The 17756-nt window shown below is 41.1% G+C and overlaps 1 pseudogene; it reads right to left on the bottom strand.

Moving 5' to 3' along the window:
* Positions 1 to 2045: 2045 nt before the first annotated feature.
* Positions 2046 to 2797, bottom strand: LOC123728660 (E3 ubiquitin-protein ligase RNF170-like; annotated as a pseudogene).
* Between the last annotated feature and the right edge of the window lie 14959 nt (positions 2798 to 17756).

Raw genomic sequence — 17756 nt, 5'->3', positions numbered from 1 at the left:
CTTCCGTTTAATGGTACCCCCAAAGACACGACAATACTATATGGCAGACCGGCATGTCCAGCCCACTCATTATCTCAGCCATTCAGGTTGCTGTCTTTTTCTTTGGCTAAACCAACTAGGCTCGTAATTTAACAATTTTATTCGTATTTACAGATGGCATATAACAAGTTTGTTATTAAGGCACATGTTCGAGAAGGCATTTCTGCCAAAAAAAGCATTTTGATATAAAAAATAAGTTAACTTTCAAATCAGCTCTCCTGTGAAGTAGTGACTTGCGACATACACCTAGTTTCCTGAAACGGGTCACATATCTGCTGTTTTTGACTGGTCAACCGTAATGTTGTCTGTGTGTTGTAAAAAAAAAAGTTTTTTCATGTTGTCCTTGTTTTTTTGTGATTTGTAAACAAAGACGGGAGTATGAGAATTGATGCCAGCTACTGTATGCATTTATATATCATTGATTATCCGTTATAATACAGTACATTACATTATATTATTCATTACCATCAGCTCCTGTAATCTATACACTGAGTGTACAAAACATTAAGGTCACTTACTCTTTCCATGACATAGACTGACCAGGTGAATGCAGGTGAACTCTATCATACCATATTGATGTCACTTGCTAAATCCACTTCAATCAGAGTAGATAAACGGAAGGAGAGAGGTTAAAGAATAATTGTTAAGCCTTGAGACAATTGAGATATGGATTATGTACCATTCAGAGGGTGAATTTGCAAGACAAAAGATTTAAGTGCCTTTGAACAGGGTATGGGAATATCGCTGCTGGTATTTTCTCGCTCAACAGTTTTCCATGTGTATCAACGATGATCCACCACCCAAAGGACATCCAGACAACCAGAGTCCATGCTGTGACAAATTGAGGCTGTTCTGAGGGAAAAGGGGGGGGGGGGGTGCAACTCAATATTAGGAAGGTGTCCTTAGTGTTTTACTAGCATTGGTTGAAGGGGGGAAGAGATATTGAATATACCCCAGTGTTACACTTAATCAACACAACACACATTTATTTTTATTACAAGTGTGTTATCAAATTACCTCAGCTGTAACAATAATCAATACGGATAGGTAATCAAAATTATATATTCCATTTAGCTATTGCTTCCTTAATTAATATAGCAATCATGTGTACCAAATCAAACAATGCAAAGCATCAACTACTGTGTGGTGACAAAGTTCAACAGAACTGACTGTTTTGTAACATTTCTATTATTATTATTTTTATGTTTGAGAGAGAGAGAGAGAGAGAACTTCACATTTAATATACCAGATTGGACTGTACTTCTCAAACACACCTAAATGTATGAAAGATCTATAGTGTCACGCCCTGACCTTAGAGATCCTTATTATTCTCTATGTTTGGTTAGGTCAGGGTGTGACTCGGGTGGGAAAGTCTATGTTTTCTATTTCTTTATTTTTGGCCGAGTGTGGTTCCCAATCAGAGGCAGCTGTCGATCGTTGTCTCTGATTGGGGATCATATATAAATTGTAATTTTCCTTTTGGGTTTTTGTGGGATCTTGTTTTCTGTTTAGTGACCGTGCCTGACAGAACTGTGCACTTTCGTTTTCGCCTTTTGGTATTTTGTTTAAGTGTTTTTGGGAATAAAGGAATCATGAACACTTTCCACGCTGCGCTTTGGTCTACTCTTCCTACCACCAATGAGAGTCATTACATATAGTTGCAAATATGAACAAAATGTTAACTTCAGATCAGCCAGTTCAATGGGTATGACATCTGATCAGGTGATGAAACAATCCAAATTGTTGATTTATTTTATTTGTATATTGCTCCAATACCCTTACCAAAAGAACTATACTTAATTTGTTGATATCCCCTCCCCCACACCCGCCTGATAAAGTTCCACTGATTATAGGGACTTTAATCAGGGGGACTTTTGTCAGGGCCCCGTTAAAGGCCAAAGCACTAGATAAAGATCACTGACCGGCACAGTGTGTTTGACCTGGCATGATATAAATAGGTATTTGATTAATTGCATACTCCTGTCCAGTGGCTGTTTGTCAACCTGTCAGTCTGAGACATAGATGAAGAGGAGCAAGATGACAAAGAAGTTGGGGTGGCAGGTAGCCTAGTGGTTAGAGCGTTGGACTAGTAACCGAAAGGTTGCAAGATTGAATCCCGAGCTGACAAGGTAAAATCTGTACTTCTGCCCCTGAACAAGGCAGTTACACCCACTGTTCCTAGGCCGTCATTGAAAATAATAATTTGTTCTTAACTGACTTGCCTAGTTAAATAAAGGTTTAAAAAAAAAGTTGTCCATGAAGCCTATCAGGCCGAACAGGGCCTTGGGGATGAAATCCAGTGGAGAGGCCAGGTAGATAAGTGCCCCACCAGACACAGGATACGTCCAGAAGAGGTTGCCCACGGAGAACATCTCCCTGAAGGCGTGGCACAACAATGTGGGGATGTCCCGCAGGGCGATCCATGAGAGATCTGGGCTGGCCTGAGAACCACCGGTTGTAGTTGCTGAGATCCTGCAAGATGAGTATTGGCTCAGCCTGCCCATCCTGGACCTACTGCAGTGAGGTGTGGTCTTGGAAGAGCAGGAAAAGCAATTTAACCATTTGTCTACAGATGGGCCAGTTAATAGCACCAAGCCAAATCCAAGACCTCCAATACACAATTATACAGGAACCACTTAAGCCTGGGCTCAGCAGGGGTTTCCTGCTCTGACTGAAGCTGCTCCCGAACAGCACACACATGCTCCTGGTTCTTTGGGTGGATTTTTTGGTGATAATCTCTGCTGAGCATTGTTAGAAGTCCAATGGTTTTATTCCATTATTTCCACTCATATCCTGCACTACATATCATTTGGAATTATGATAGTATGAGAAAGAGAGATTGTAAATCAAATAACCTGTCCACAGTCATGCAAAATGGGCCTGATGTGGGTTGTCCGAATAGAATCCCCTTAAGTGCCCCCTTCTCCCAGTGTAATAAATGTCAATATTTCCGCTTCAGTTTAATAACATTGAACCTAACAGAGATTTATTAAATATCATGTGAATTAAATTATTTTAGAATTGTGTAATATTTCAATATTGTGTTGAAACATTTAGACAGTGGGGAAAACTGTGCAGGTTAGAAGAGCACAGGTTAGAAAAGCCCAGCTTCCCCAACTGATCCATTTCTGGGATGAAGGGGAAGCAAAATAAGGAACCACATTACATTTCATAATGGTCGGAGAAAGTTTGTCATGGCGCTTGCAACGCCAGGGTTGATGCCCTTGAGAGACCAGTACGAAAATGTATGCACACACTACTGAAAGTCGCTCTAGATAAGAGCATCTGCTAAATGGCCTAAATGTAAAATGTTTATATAAAAATGTTTGTGTCAGTATTACTGCTCCCAAATTACATACTCCAATACAGGAGATATGATGCAAGATGAATTGAGATTGTATGTCAAATCAAATCAAACTTTATTTGCACATGCACCAAATACAACAAGTGTAGACTTTACTGTGAAATGCTTACTTACACGACCTTAACCAACAGTGCAGTTCAAGAAGAGTTAAGAAAATATTTACCAAGTAGACTAAAATAAAAGAAATAATAAAAAGTAACACAATAAGAATAACAATAACGAGGCTATATACAGGGGGCACAAGTACCGAGTCAGTGTGCGTGGGTACAGGTTAGTTGAGGTAATTTGTATATGTACTGTAGGTGGGGGTGAAGTGACTAAGCATAGATAATAAACAGCGAGTAGCAGCAGTGTACAAAAGGGATGGGGATGGGTCAATATAAATTGTTGAGTGGCGATTTTAATAATTTTTCAGCAGTCTTGGGGGAAGAAGCTGTTGAGGAGCCTTTTGGTCCTAGACTTGGCGCTCCGGTACCACTTGCCGTTCACACTACCCTCTGTAGCGCCTTACGGTCAGATGCCGAGCAGTTGCCATACCAGTCGGTGATGCAACCAGTCAGGATGCTCTCGATGGTGCAGCTGTAGAACCTTTTGAGGATCTTGGGACCCATGCCAAATCTATTCAGTCTCCTGAGGGGGAAAAGGTTTTGTCGTGCCCTCTTCAAGACTGTCTTGGTATGTTTGGACCATGATAGTTCATTGGTGATGTGGACACCAAGGAACTTGAAACTCTTGACCTGCTCCACTACCCCATCAATGTTAATATTTATTTGATTTGATTTTACCTTTATTTAACCTCTCTGGGGCCTTCCCCGTAGCTCAGTTGGTAGAGCATGGTGTTTGCAACGCCAGGGTTGTGGGTTCGATTCCCACGGGGGGCCAAGTACGAAGAAGAAAAAATTTTGTATGAAATGAAAATGAAATGTATGCATTCACTACTGTAAGTCGCTCTGGATAAGAGCGTCTGCTAAATGACTAAAATGTAAAGTGAAATAGCAGGGTGGCAAATTCAAAACAACAAAAATCTCATAATTCAAATTTCTTAAACATACAAGTATTATATCCCCTTTTAAAGATACACTTCTCGTTAATGCAACCACATCGTCCGATTTCAAAAAGGCTTTAAGGCGAAAGCATAACATTAGATTAACATTAGATTATGTTAGGACAGCACCTAAACAAGAAAAACCACACAGCCATTTTCCAAGCAAGGAGAGGAGTCACAAAAACCAGAAATACGGCTAAAATGAATCACTAACCTGTGATGATCTTCATCAGATGGCACTCATAGGACTTCATGTTACACAATACATGTATGTTTTGCTCGATAAAGTTCATATTTATATCCAAAAACCCCATTTTACATTGGCATGTAATGTTCAGAAATGTTTTGCCTCCCAAAATTTCCGGTGAATGAGCACATCAATTTACAGAAATACTCATCAAAAACGTTGCTAAAATATTCAACCGTTATTTAAAGAATTATGGATACATTTCCCTTAATGCAACCACTGTGTCAGATTTCCAAAAAGCTTTACTGCGAAAGCAAATTTTGCAATAATCTGAGTACAGCGTTCAGACACGAAACCAAACCCCCCATTTTGTGGAGTCAACAAAACTCAGAAATAATATTATAAATATTCATTTACCTTTGATGATGTTCATCAGAATGAACTCCCAGGAATCCCAGGTCCACAATAAATGTTTGTTTTGTTCAATAAAGTCCATCATTTATGTCCAAATACCTCCTTTTGTTCGCGCGTTCAGTCCACTACTCCAAATGCAGGAAGCCCACACAAATTTCACGAGTAAAAGTAAAAAAAACTGATATTTACGTTCGTAGAAATATGTCAAACCATGTATAGCATCAATCTTTAGGACGTTTTTACCATAAATCTTCAGTAATATTCCAACCAGACAATTCCAATGTCTTCAGAAAAGAAAAGGAACACAGCTAACTCTCACGTGACTGCGCGCCTTTAAGCTAATGTCATTTTCTCACTCATCAACTTCCAGGCCCTCTTGTTCGCTCCATATTCACAGTAGAAGCATGAAACAATGTTCTCTCATTTTGGAACACAGGTCCCATCTCACATGAACGCGCACCAATGAAGTGATGTCCTTCCCTGGGTGACCAACTTCCCAGCCTTCTCATTCGGTCTCTGTTCATCGTAGACGCCTCAAACAACTTTCTCAAGACTGTTGACATCTAGTGGAAGCATTAGGAAGTGCAAAATGAACCCTAAGTCACTGTATACTGGATAAGGAATCATTTGAAAAACTACAAGCCTCAGATCTCCACACTTCCTGGTTGGATTTTTCTCAGGTTTTTGCCTGCTAAATGTGTTCTGTTATACTCACAGACATCATTCAAACAGTTTTAGAAACTTCAGAGTGGTTTCTATCCAAATCTACTATGCATATCCTACCTTCTGAGCCTGAGTAGCAGGCAGTTTAATTTGGGCACGCCTTTCATCCGGACGTCATAATACTGCCCCCTACCCTAGAGAAGTTAACTAGACAAGTCAGTTATGAACAAATTCTTATTTTCAATGACAGCCTAGGAATAGTGGGTTAACTGCCTTGTTCAGGGGCAGAACAACAGAATTTTACCTTGTCAGCTCGGGGATTCGATCTTGCAACCTTTCTTGCAACCTTTCGGTTCCTAGTCCAATGCTCTAACCACTAGGCAGATAGCATATCTGCCCACCTTTTCTTGTAGCCCACGATCAGCTCCCTTGTCATACTCACATTTAGGGAGAGGTTGTCCTGGCACCACACTGACAGTTCTCTGACCTCCTCCCTATAGGCCATCTCATCGTTGTCGGTGATCAGGCCTACTACTGTTGTATCGTCAGCAAACTTAATGATGGTGTTAGAGTCGTGTTTGGCCACGCAGTCGTGGGTGAACAGGGAATACAGGAGGGGACTAAGTACACACCCCTGAGGGACCCCTGTGTTAGGGATCAGCATGGCAGACATGTTGTTGCCTACTCTTACAACCTGGGGGCAGACTGTCAGGAAGTCCATGATCCAGTTGCAGAGGGAGGTGTTTAGTCCCAGAGTTGTTAGCTTAGTGATGAGCTTCATGGGCACTATGGTGTTGAACTCTGAGCTGTAGTCAATGAACAGCATTCTCACATAGGTGTTCCTTTTGTCCAGGTGAGAAACGGCAGTGTGGAGTGTGATTGAGATTGCGTCATCTGTGTGTACTCATGAATTGGAGTGGGTCTAGGGTGTCCGGGAGGATGCTGTTGATGTGAGCCATGACCAGCCTTTCAAAGCATTTCATGGCTACCGACGTGAGTGCCATGGGGCATTAATCATTTATGCAGGTTACCTTCGCTTCCTTGGGCACAGGGTCTATGGGGGTCTGCTTGAAACATGTAGGTATTCCAGACTCGGTCAGGGAGAGGTTGAAAATGTCAGTGAAGACACTTGACAGTTGGTCCATGCATGCTTTGAGTACACTCCCTGGTAATCCGTCTGGCCCAGCGGCTTTGTGAATGTTGACCTGTTTAAAGGTTTTATTCACATCGGCTACCTAGACCGTTATCACACAGTCATCCAGAACAGCTGGTGCTCTCGTGCATGTTTCAGTGTTGCTTGCCTCAAAGCGAGCATAAAAGGCATTTAGCTTGTCTGGTAGGCTCGCGTCACTGGGCAGCTCGTGTCTGGGTTTCCCTTTGTAGTCCGTAATAGTTTTCAAGCCCTGCCACGTCCGACGAGCGTCAAAGCCTGTGAAGTAGGATTCAATCTTAATCCTGTATTGATACTTGCTTGTTTGATGGTTCGTCTGAGGGCATAGCGGGATTTCTTATAAGCGTCCGGATTAGTATCCCGCTCCTTGAAAACGGCAGCTGTAGCCTTTAGTTCGATGTAGATGTTGCCTGTAATCCATGGCTTCTGGTTGGGATATGTATCCTCTCTCTCCCTATGTTACAAGTACCTCTCCTTTCCCCTTCCTTACCTGTTGTTGAGGTAATGCAGGGTTCTGCATTCTCCTCGCAGGCTCCCTGTGAATAAAATGAGAATGAAAATGTGGGAAACATACAGTAGATGATTATGCACATAGTAACTATAGTACATCTAGCTAGTTCATTGGGGCAGCTATATACAATCAATGAATGGATCACACCCAAACAAACCTAAGTAGCTACTGTATTTAAATTCTCTTTCATTTTAATGTATTTTTACAACATGTGATTTGAGGTTCAATTGCAAATGCATACAACTGCTTTTGGGTGATGCACAAACAGATTGTTTCGTTGGGCCTGTGTAACAAGTCTCAGGTGTGGGACACAATGAAAAAATAAATATATATCTGATAAACATATTTGCTGAACATTCATTTGAATTAAAAACATTCACAAACGCATTAACGTCTTTCTCAAATACATATAGCTCTCAGCTATTCATGAACGTTAGTGATAACACAAAAATATGGTCTGGTGGTGGTGTACAAAATCCCTAAAATACTACGCTTGTATTACATAGGCTACAACAGTACATACAATTCTCTCTTTAGACAGGTTACTAGTAAAACAAATTATAGAAGAGGCATATATTCATGTAACAAAAACCCATAGACTAGCTAAAACAGGAGCTAAAAATAGTTAGGGCGAATTGGGCCTGCTAGTGCTAAGCATTTGACAGTCAACTACAAACTTCATAAAATATAACTGGTTAAAATACATATAATTGGCGTGTCTCATATGTATACATGAAAATACAAATAATGTGAGCCTTAATTTGTTCGATTAAAACCATTAGGGGCAATAAAACATGTATTATAAAAATAGATTCTGCTACAGAGGCAGTTGGTATGTAATGACTTTCGAAACATGACTTCTGAAATTTGTTTTTGTTGTAGCACATGGCCCGTGAAAAGCCTGTGCATGGCCCTGCCTACTGGTGACACTAATAAACATCATTGTCAATATTTTATCTAAAGAAATGGCTAAATGCTTTAGAAAAGCAGCCAACATCTGACCAACAAGATTGACAATGGTTAGCCTCTCTAGGGTCGGCGGGACGAAATCGTCCCACCTACTCAACAGCCAGTGTAATCCCGTGGCGCGATATTCAAATACCTTAGAAATGCTATTACTTCAATTTCTCAAACATATGACTATTTTACACCATTTTAAAGACAAGACTCTCGTTAATCTAACCACACTGTCCGATTTCAAAAAGGCTTTACAACGAAAGCAAAACATTAGATTATGTCAGCAGAGTACCCAGCCAGAAATAATCAGACACCCATTTTTCAAGCTAGCATATAATGTCACATAAACCCAAACCACAGCTAAATGCAGCACTAACCTTTGATGATCTTCATCAGATGACAACACTAGGACATTATGTTATACAATACATGCATGTTTTGTTCAATCAAGTTCATATTGATATAAAAAAACAGCTTTTTACATTAGCATGTGACGTTCAGAAATAGCATACCCCCCCGCAAACTTCCGGTGAATTTACTAAATTACTCACGATAAAAGTTCACAAAAAACATAACAATTATTTTAAGAATTATAGATACAGAACTCCTCTATGCACTCGCTATGTCCGATTTTAAAATAGCTTTTCGGTGAAAGCACATTTTGCAATAATCTCAGTAGATAGCCATATAATAATCCATAGTTATATCCAAATATCCTCTGTTTTGTTCGTGCGTTCAAGACACTATCCGAATGGTAAAGAAGGGTGACGAGCAAGACGCATTTCGTGACAAAAAAATTCTAAATATTCCATTACCATACTTCGAAGCATGTCAACCGCTGTTTAAAATCAATTTTTATGCAATTTTTCTCGGAAAAAAGCAATAATATTCCGACCGGGAAAGCGTGTTTAGGTTCAAAGACGAAAGAAAATAAAACATGGGGTCGACTCGTGCACGCGCCTCAGCCCATTGTCCTCTGATAGAGCACTTACCAAAAGCGCTAATGTTTTTCAGCCAGTGGCTGGAATTACATCATTCAGCTTTTTCCCGCCTTCTGAGAGCCTATGGGAGCCGTAGGAAGTGTCACGTTACAGCAAAGATCCTCAGTCTTCAATAAACAGAGTAAAGAAGCTCAAGGAATGGTCAGAGAGGGCACTTCCTGTACAGAATCTTCTCAGGTTTTTGCCTGCCATATGAGTTCTGTTATACTCACAGACACCATTCAAACAGTTTTAGAAACTTTAGGGTGTTTTCTATCCAAAGCCAATAATTATATGCATATTCTAGTTTCTGGGCAGTAGTAATAACCAGATTAAATCGGGTACGTTTTTTATCCGGCCGTGTAAATACTGCCCCCTACCCCCAACAGGTTAAAAGTATAGCTTTGCAAAGACTATGATCATCATTGCAGTGGTCAATATCAATAGTCACCAACACTTCTATACTTTGCCAATTAAGTTGTCTGTTACCCACAATGACCCATGATTCCTTGAGATGTGGGCAGCATTCCGTATGAAAAAAAACACTGCATAACATTCAAATAAACAGAAACAGTATTTTTCTGAACGACCAATTGGAAGACAGGGAGGGGTTAGGTTTAGGGCTGTTTTGGTGACCCTATTATCGCCACAATGGTGGTCACAAGTCATGATGGCAGTCAAATTCCATGTGACCTTGTAGTCATGGTAATTAGGCTTCGCCAAGCTCTGATGCTGCTGATGGTCATTAGTAGAACACCAAACTTGCTAACTGCTTGGTACTCCGCACTCTATTGTCCCTCTAATCACGCTGACATCAATGTAAATGTAATCGAAAATCTAATCATACTCTTCATGGGAGCCCATGAGCTCATGTTGCACAACATTTCTATAGACATTTCTATTTTCTTTCTGCTGCCCCTGTTTCGAGACAGGTGCATGGTAATGGTCCATTCGAAATCAAAACACATTTCACACATATATTATTTAGTATATGTAAAGACAAGATTAAATCAAGAATAGTGTGATGGGTGACAATATTAGCCTATCACTTGTGAATGATATATTATCTCATGCGAAACGATGCCCAGTTTAAGGCAAACAGCGCATGCTTTTTTTTGGCGAGTTTTTCAAATCATAGTCGCACACCTCATGTAGCCTAGCACATAGGCCTATATGTTTTGAGAAGGTTTGTATCACAACTAAAGTGGCCAAATACCTACTTAAAATGAAGCACAATAACCCCCATTATAGTGGGTGTAGAGCCTTACTGGCATACATACATGAGTTTCAAGTTTGGAGAAGGTAATTTTTACCATAAAAATGCACCTTTATAATAAAAGCATTACATGCATAATCGCGTTTGTTGTCACTTTTGAGAATGTTATTTTCCTGCTAGTGGACAATTGCGCTTATAGCCTACATCCGTGTGCGCATTGCTGCGCTTATAATGTGAAGAAATAGCCTAATAGATCTAATTTGTTCCGTCAGGCTCATTGCTTAAAACTTTTTTTTTAATGCTAGTGGTTGTATTAATTTGGGATCTACTGTCCCGGACTATGTTTGCAATGTTTTTTTCTCGCACAGAATATAATAGGTAAACTTTTGTACTATGGGGATAGTAGATTGACATAGGCTAGTGCTTTTTCTGTTTGTTAGGCCTGCTCATCTTGTTGGCTGATGAAAAGTAAATGTGGACAGTTCTTCCAATATCGTCAATATGCGCCTCGGAATTGGATAAGGACGCGTGCAGACCTTTGGAACATCTACAGTACATTTTAAAAAGTCTAATAAATCCATGTAATATAGCCTTCACCATCACAATAAATCCATTATTTATATTAGACAGGTCTAAAGAAACACGATATTAAAAAAATGTAGTCTACTTCAGAAGATCAGAATAGCATGCTCTGCATACGTTCTGCGAACGTCCTGAATGTGTCTGTTATTTAATTTATTGTGGCTGGAATAATTTAATTCAGTCTCAAAGTAAGAAAATCTATCTAATCTAACCACATCCACAGACCATTATAACAATAAGACAGCATACGATCAGAAACTCAGTTGAATGCAACGCATATTGTCAAGTGATATCTTCAACAGTTCTGTGAAAACACAGGGGTGGTGGGTGGAACAAGGTGTCAACAGTCCCAAAATAGCCCTAGCTTGAGGGAGAGTTGGAGTTGGAGAGAGAAGCCTTGGCTCTACAGAAGAGCTGGTTTGGAGCTCAGTGTTGAGTCACTGCTAGTTGACTCTCCCCTCTCCTTCCAAAGACAGAAATGCCATGACAGTTTAGCTCTCAGGCTACAGTACAAAGAGTTACCTGACAGTGGGCAAGCTGCTTCAGAGAGCTTTTACACCTTCATGCTGGCTTGTTGTGCTTTTCCCAGGGCCAACATGGTCATGATTCAGCTATGCACTGACTAATAGACCAAAGTAGAGCAGACACATATATGCATGCACATACAGTACACACGTGGGGCCTACTCTCACACACACACACACACACACACACACACACACACACACACACACACACACACACACACACACACACACACACACACACACACACACATTAAAACACCATTCCCTTATCACACACAGCACACACATAGAGGAATGATACTTTGTCCCCTTGTCCACGCATACTTTCTTTAGCTTTAGACATCTCTGAGTGCATTGTTGTCGATAGCTGATGGTAAAAGCGGCCTTACACCGCTACACCACACTTATGCTATCATGGTTGACTGCTGCTCTGAGGTATGTATGAACAGGATAGAGAGGTGGGATGGAGAGGTGAGAAGCATTTTGTCGTTTTCGATAAAAATGAAATGGACAACATGTTCTTCTGTATTACTGACAAAGAAAGTCAGCTTTGAAACACTTCTCTGTTAGTTTTACACACTTGTAGCACTTCCAACACATTTTAACTGCATCGATTTGGGAACAACATTCAACTGTGGGGTGTTGAATACTGTGCCTGAAGGGGGGGAAAACACAGAGAGCGAAACTACACACTACACATCCCCTGGTTGACGAATCGGAGTTGAAACTGATTGATGAAGGTCTATGCTTAGTGCCACAAATATGTAAATGGAGGAAGATTTCTTCTCTTGCAGGCACTTAGCGAACTGCAATGTCGGCTCCATAATTAATTGAGTGAGTTAGCCTAGGTAAAGTCCCAACACCTGGTGCCACTGCCTTAGCTTAGCATCACTCAGCAACAGCAGCATGCGTACAGATGCCGGTGGGATCAGAGGAACCAGTTTCTCACTTCAAAGCAACTTGGTACAATTATTATTTACCAAAAATATTTATTTTGCAGTAACACATACCTCCTATAGAGGTAATGAGCAGAAGTTATGGGACATTTTTTGAGAGGAGATGGATGTAAGTGTGTAACATTTCGTTGGTTTATCCCCCTATGGATTTTTGGCATGCTTTGAATCATGGGCATTATGTTTGGGAGTAACTGTTACTTCTGGTTAATTGAAATAAAATAACTTGTACATGTGTCCTGTTAAAAGGCTGATTTCATGACAATTTCATGTTCACTGATGGTTGACGATTATGTAATAATCTATGTAATCAATTATTCTGTGAGCATGTCCCTATAGAGAACCAGAGGAGAAAAGATGATGTATTCAATCCAGAAATAGTATAGGAAATATATTAATCCCATTAATAAATATGTTTGTTATACAAGTGTTCACCTCACACTATCTTATACAGTTTTTGAGAAAGGACATAGGAGCATATTTTTGCATTTTGAAATGATAGAAATGCATTCATTTTTTTGCATTATTATGTAAAAAAAATGAATGTATTTGTAATCATCACCTGCATTCATTTTACAAAACATTGTCGGAATTGTGCCTGGCCTTGGCTGAGAATAATTACCACTAGGCCTACATACAGTACCAGTCAAAAGTTTGGACACTATCAGGAATCAAGGAAAGACCCAGATCCAGACACGTAGAATAAACAATGGTTTAATAGTCCAAGGGGCAGGCAAGAGACAGGTCAAGGCAGGCATGGGTCAATAATCCAGAGAAGGGGCAAGGGTACAAGTCTGCAGGCAGGCTCAAGGTCAGGCAGAGTGGTCAGGCAGGTGGGTACAGAGATGGGACAGGTGAGGGTCAAAACCAGGAGACCGAGAAAAAGAAAAGCTGGGGAAAACCAGGAGGACAAACGCTGGTAAGCTTGACAAACAAGACGAACTGGCAACAGACAAACAGGTGAACACAAGTATATAAACACAGGGGATAATGAGGAAGATGGGCAACACCTGGAGGGAGGTGGAGACAATCACAAAGACAGGTGAAACAGATCAGGGCATGACAGACACACCAGCTCATTCAAGGGATTTTCTTTATTTTTACTTGTTTCTACATTGTAGAATAGTAGTGAAGACATCAAAACAATGAAATAACACATATGGAATCATGTGTAACCCAAAAAATTTTAAACAAATCAAAATATATGTTAGATTTTAGATTCTTCAAAGTAGCCACCCTTTGCCTTTATGACAGCTTTGCATACTCTTGGCATTCTCTCAACCAGCTTCATGAGGAATGCTTTTCCAACAGTCTTGAAGGAGTTCCCACATATGCTGAGCACTTATTGGCTGCTTTTCCTTCACTCTGCGGTCCAACTTATCCCAAACCATATCAATTGGGTTGAGGTCGGGTGATTGTGGAGGCCATGTCATTGGATGCAGGACTCCATCACTCTCCTTCTTGGTCAAATAGCCCTTACACAGCCTGAAGGTGTGGTTTGGGTCATTGTCATGTTGAAAAACAAATGATAGTCCCACTAAGAGCAAACCAGATGGGATGGTGTATCGCTGCAGAATGCTGTAGTAGCCATGCTGGTTGAGTGTGCCTTGAATTATAAATAAATCACTGACATTGTCACCAGCGAAACAACCCCATCACACCTCCTCCTCCATGCTTCACGGTGGGAACCACACATGCGGAGATCATCCGTTCACCTACTCTGCGTCTCACAAAGACATGGCGGTTAGAACCAAAAATCAAAAATGTGGACTCATCAGATCACAGGACAGATTTCCACCGGTCTAATGTCCATTGCTCGTGTTTCTTGGCCCAATAAAGTATCTTCTTATTATTGCTGTCCTTCAGTAGTGGTTTCTTTGCAGCAATTTGACCATGAAGGCCTGATTCACACTGAACCTCTGAACAGTTGATGTTGAGATGTGTCTGTTACTTGAACTCTGTGAAGCATTTATTTGGGCTGCAATCTGCGGTTCAGTTAACTGTAATTAACTTATCCTCTGCGGGATAAGTGCGGTCCTCATGAGAGCCAGTTTCATCATAGTGCTTGATGGTTTTTGCGACTGCACTTGAAATAACTTTCGAAGTTCTTGATATTTTCCATGTTGATTGACCTTCATGTCTTAAAGTAATGAAGGACTGTTCTTGCCATAAGATGGATATGGTCTTTTGCCAAATAGGGCTATCTTCATTTAAGATGACGCATGTCAAAAATGTTATAAATTGATTTGCATTTTAATGAGGGAAATAAGTATTTGACCCCCTCTCAATCAGAAAGGTTTCTGGCTCCCAAGTGTCTTTTATACAGGTAACGAGTTGAGATTAGGACCACACTCTTAAAGGGAGTGCTCCAAATCGCAGCTTGTTACCTGTATAAAAGACACCTGTCCACAGAAGCAATCAATCAATCAGATTCCAAACTCTCCACCATGGCCAAGACCAAAGAGCTCTCCAAGGATGTCAGGGACAAGATTGTAGACCTACACAAGGCTGGAATGGGCTACAAGACCATCACCAAGCAGCTTGGTGAGAAGGTGACAACAGTTGGTGCGATTATTCGCAAATGGAAGAAACACAAAAGAACTGTCAATCTCCCTCGGCCTGGGGCTCCATGCAAGATCTCACCTCGTGGAGTTGCAATGATCATGAGAACGGTGAGGAATCAGCCCAGAACTACATGGGAGGATCTTGTCAATGATCTCAAGGCAGCTGGGACCATAGTCACCAAGAAAACAATTGGTAACACACTACGCCGTGAAGGACTGAAATCCTGCAATGCCTGCAAGGTCCCCCTGCTCAAGAAAGCACATATACATGCCCGTCTGAAGTTTGCCAATGAACATCTGAATGATTCAGAGGACAACTGGGTGAAAGTGTTGTGGTCAGATGAGACCAAAATGGAGCACTTTGGCATCAACTCAACTCGCCGTGTTTGGAGGAGGAGGAATGCTGCCTATGACCCCTAGAACACCATCCCCACTGTCAAACATGGAGGTGGAAACATTATGCTTTGGGGGTGTTTTTCTGCTAAGGGGACAGGACAACTTCACCGCATCAAAGGGACGATGGATTGCGCCATGTACCGTCAAATCTTGGGTGAGAACCTCCTTCCCTCAGCCAGGGCATTGAAAATGGGTCGTGGATGGGTATTCCAGCATGACAATGACCCAAAACATACAACCAAGGCAACAAAAGAGTGGCTCAAGAAGAAGCACATTAAGGTCCTCTCCAGACCTTAATCCCATAGAAAATCTGAAGGTTCGAGTTGTCAAACGTCAGCCTCGAAACCGTAATGACTTGGAGAAGATCTGCAAAGAGGAGTGGGACAAAATCCCTCCTGAGATGTGTGCTAACCTGGTGGCCAACTACAAGAAACATCTGACCTCTGTGATTGCCAACAAGGGTTTTGCCACCAAGTACTAAGTCATGTTTTGTAGAGGGGTCAAATACTTATTTCCTTCATTAAAATGCAAATCAATTTATAACATTTTTGACATGCGTTTGTCTGGATTTTTTGTTGTTGTTATTCTCTCTCTTACTGTTCAAATAAACCTGCCATTAAAATTATAGACCGATCATTTCTTTGTAAGTGGGCAAACTACAAAATCAGCAGGGGATCAAATACTTTTTTCCCTCACTGTAGGTGTGTCCACATTTTTGACTGGTATTGTATATCTAAATAAAAATATATGTTGGTCAGTCCAATAAGCATGTTAATATACACAACCGAAATGTCCATCAAAAAAGTATCCCAAAATACACCTCATTGTATGTACATTAGCTGAAGAGAATATTGTCATTTTAAATATTAGTCAAAGACAGAGGGCGATAGAGAGCAAAGAACTGGCCACTGCTGGAATTCAGAAGAGCCTGAAAAATACAGCCGCAGCGCAGCCTTTCTCCTTTTCTTTTATTGCGATGCCATACCTTCACCGCACGCACAGCACAGTTGGCTACAGTATACGGGTCTCCCTATGTTAAGTGGGAGAGAGGTGAAACCTTTACGTGAGGACGAACTCACATGCAGTGATGTGCACGCGTGCACTCACGTATATTAGCGTAGATTAATGTAAATGATTTCGCTTTGGCATCAAATATATTTATGTCAGGGAAGATGTTTAGATCTAGACTTGTTTATACATTCCAATGTATGGAGTTGAATTGCCCACCATGGGCTATAGCTGGGGTTCTCAAACTCGGTCCAGGCCCCCACCCCATTGCAGCATCACACATCTCTGCCAGGGATAGTTCTGGGTGGGTTGCGCAGTGGGCTCTGACTAGCCCATCCACGGAGGTGTCTCGGCTGTATTCATGGAAATAATAAGGGAATAGGTAACACTGAGCTCGCTGCTCCGGAGAGAACAAAGCCACAGGCGACCACACACATTTATATCAGTAACCACAGAGAGAAACCTCAGCGCTGCGCTCAGAATCCAACACGCAGGGGCCTCCCCGTTTGGTCATAATAATCTACTGAACCAACAAATAATTATGTAGAAGTAGGCTACATAATGACTGGACGATGGAGAGTCATCGGTTAAAGATATTACTTGGATATAGGACTGTAGGCTATCGTAGCCTACATGTGTAAAAGTTTGACAACAAATACAAACGAAAATGGAACCGGCGTGTTGGAATAGTCAAGCCATCACTCGAAAATGAGCGGTAACTGTCTCAACTTTTGTGAGAAATATATATTATGGGCTGCATAGAACCGTCTTCATAGCACGGTCTGCTGGCTACAAACATCTTATGACTGTGTAATAAACAAAACACCACCATGTAAAATGCGGCAGTCCAATCTTTTCTATTGGCACATTATAGGCTAAACCATAACGCAATTTACACATTGAATTAATGAAGTGGCATCCTCGTAAAATGGTTCACGGTAGAGTGTATCTTTTCTAAGCCATCTCACTATACCCCCGCTCGGCACCCTGACTAAAACCATTCGAAAGGGTAGTGTGTGATGCATTGCAATTGCATTTTCTTCATGTGGTACTGAGTCACATTTGGTTAAATCATCCCCTTATTAACAAGAAAAAAAGGACCCTCGTCTCTCTCTCTCTCTCTCTCTCTCTCCCTCTCCTTTTAACAAATAGGCTACTTCGTCGCCTACCCTCTAGAAA

Source organism: Salmo salar, chromosome ssa18 (genome assembly GCF_905237065.1).
Source record: "Salmo salar chromosome ssa18, Ssal_v3.1, whole genome shotgun sequence".
Lineage (NCBI taxonomy): Eukaryota > Metazoa > Chordata > Actinopteri > Salmoniformes > Salmonidae > Salmo > Salmo salar.
Note: the sequence above shows the minus strand (reverse complement) of the source record. Positions and strands in the feature narration are given on the sequence as shown.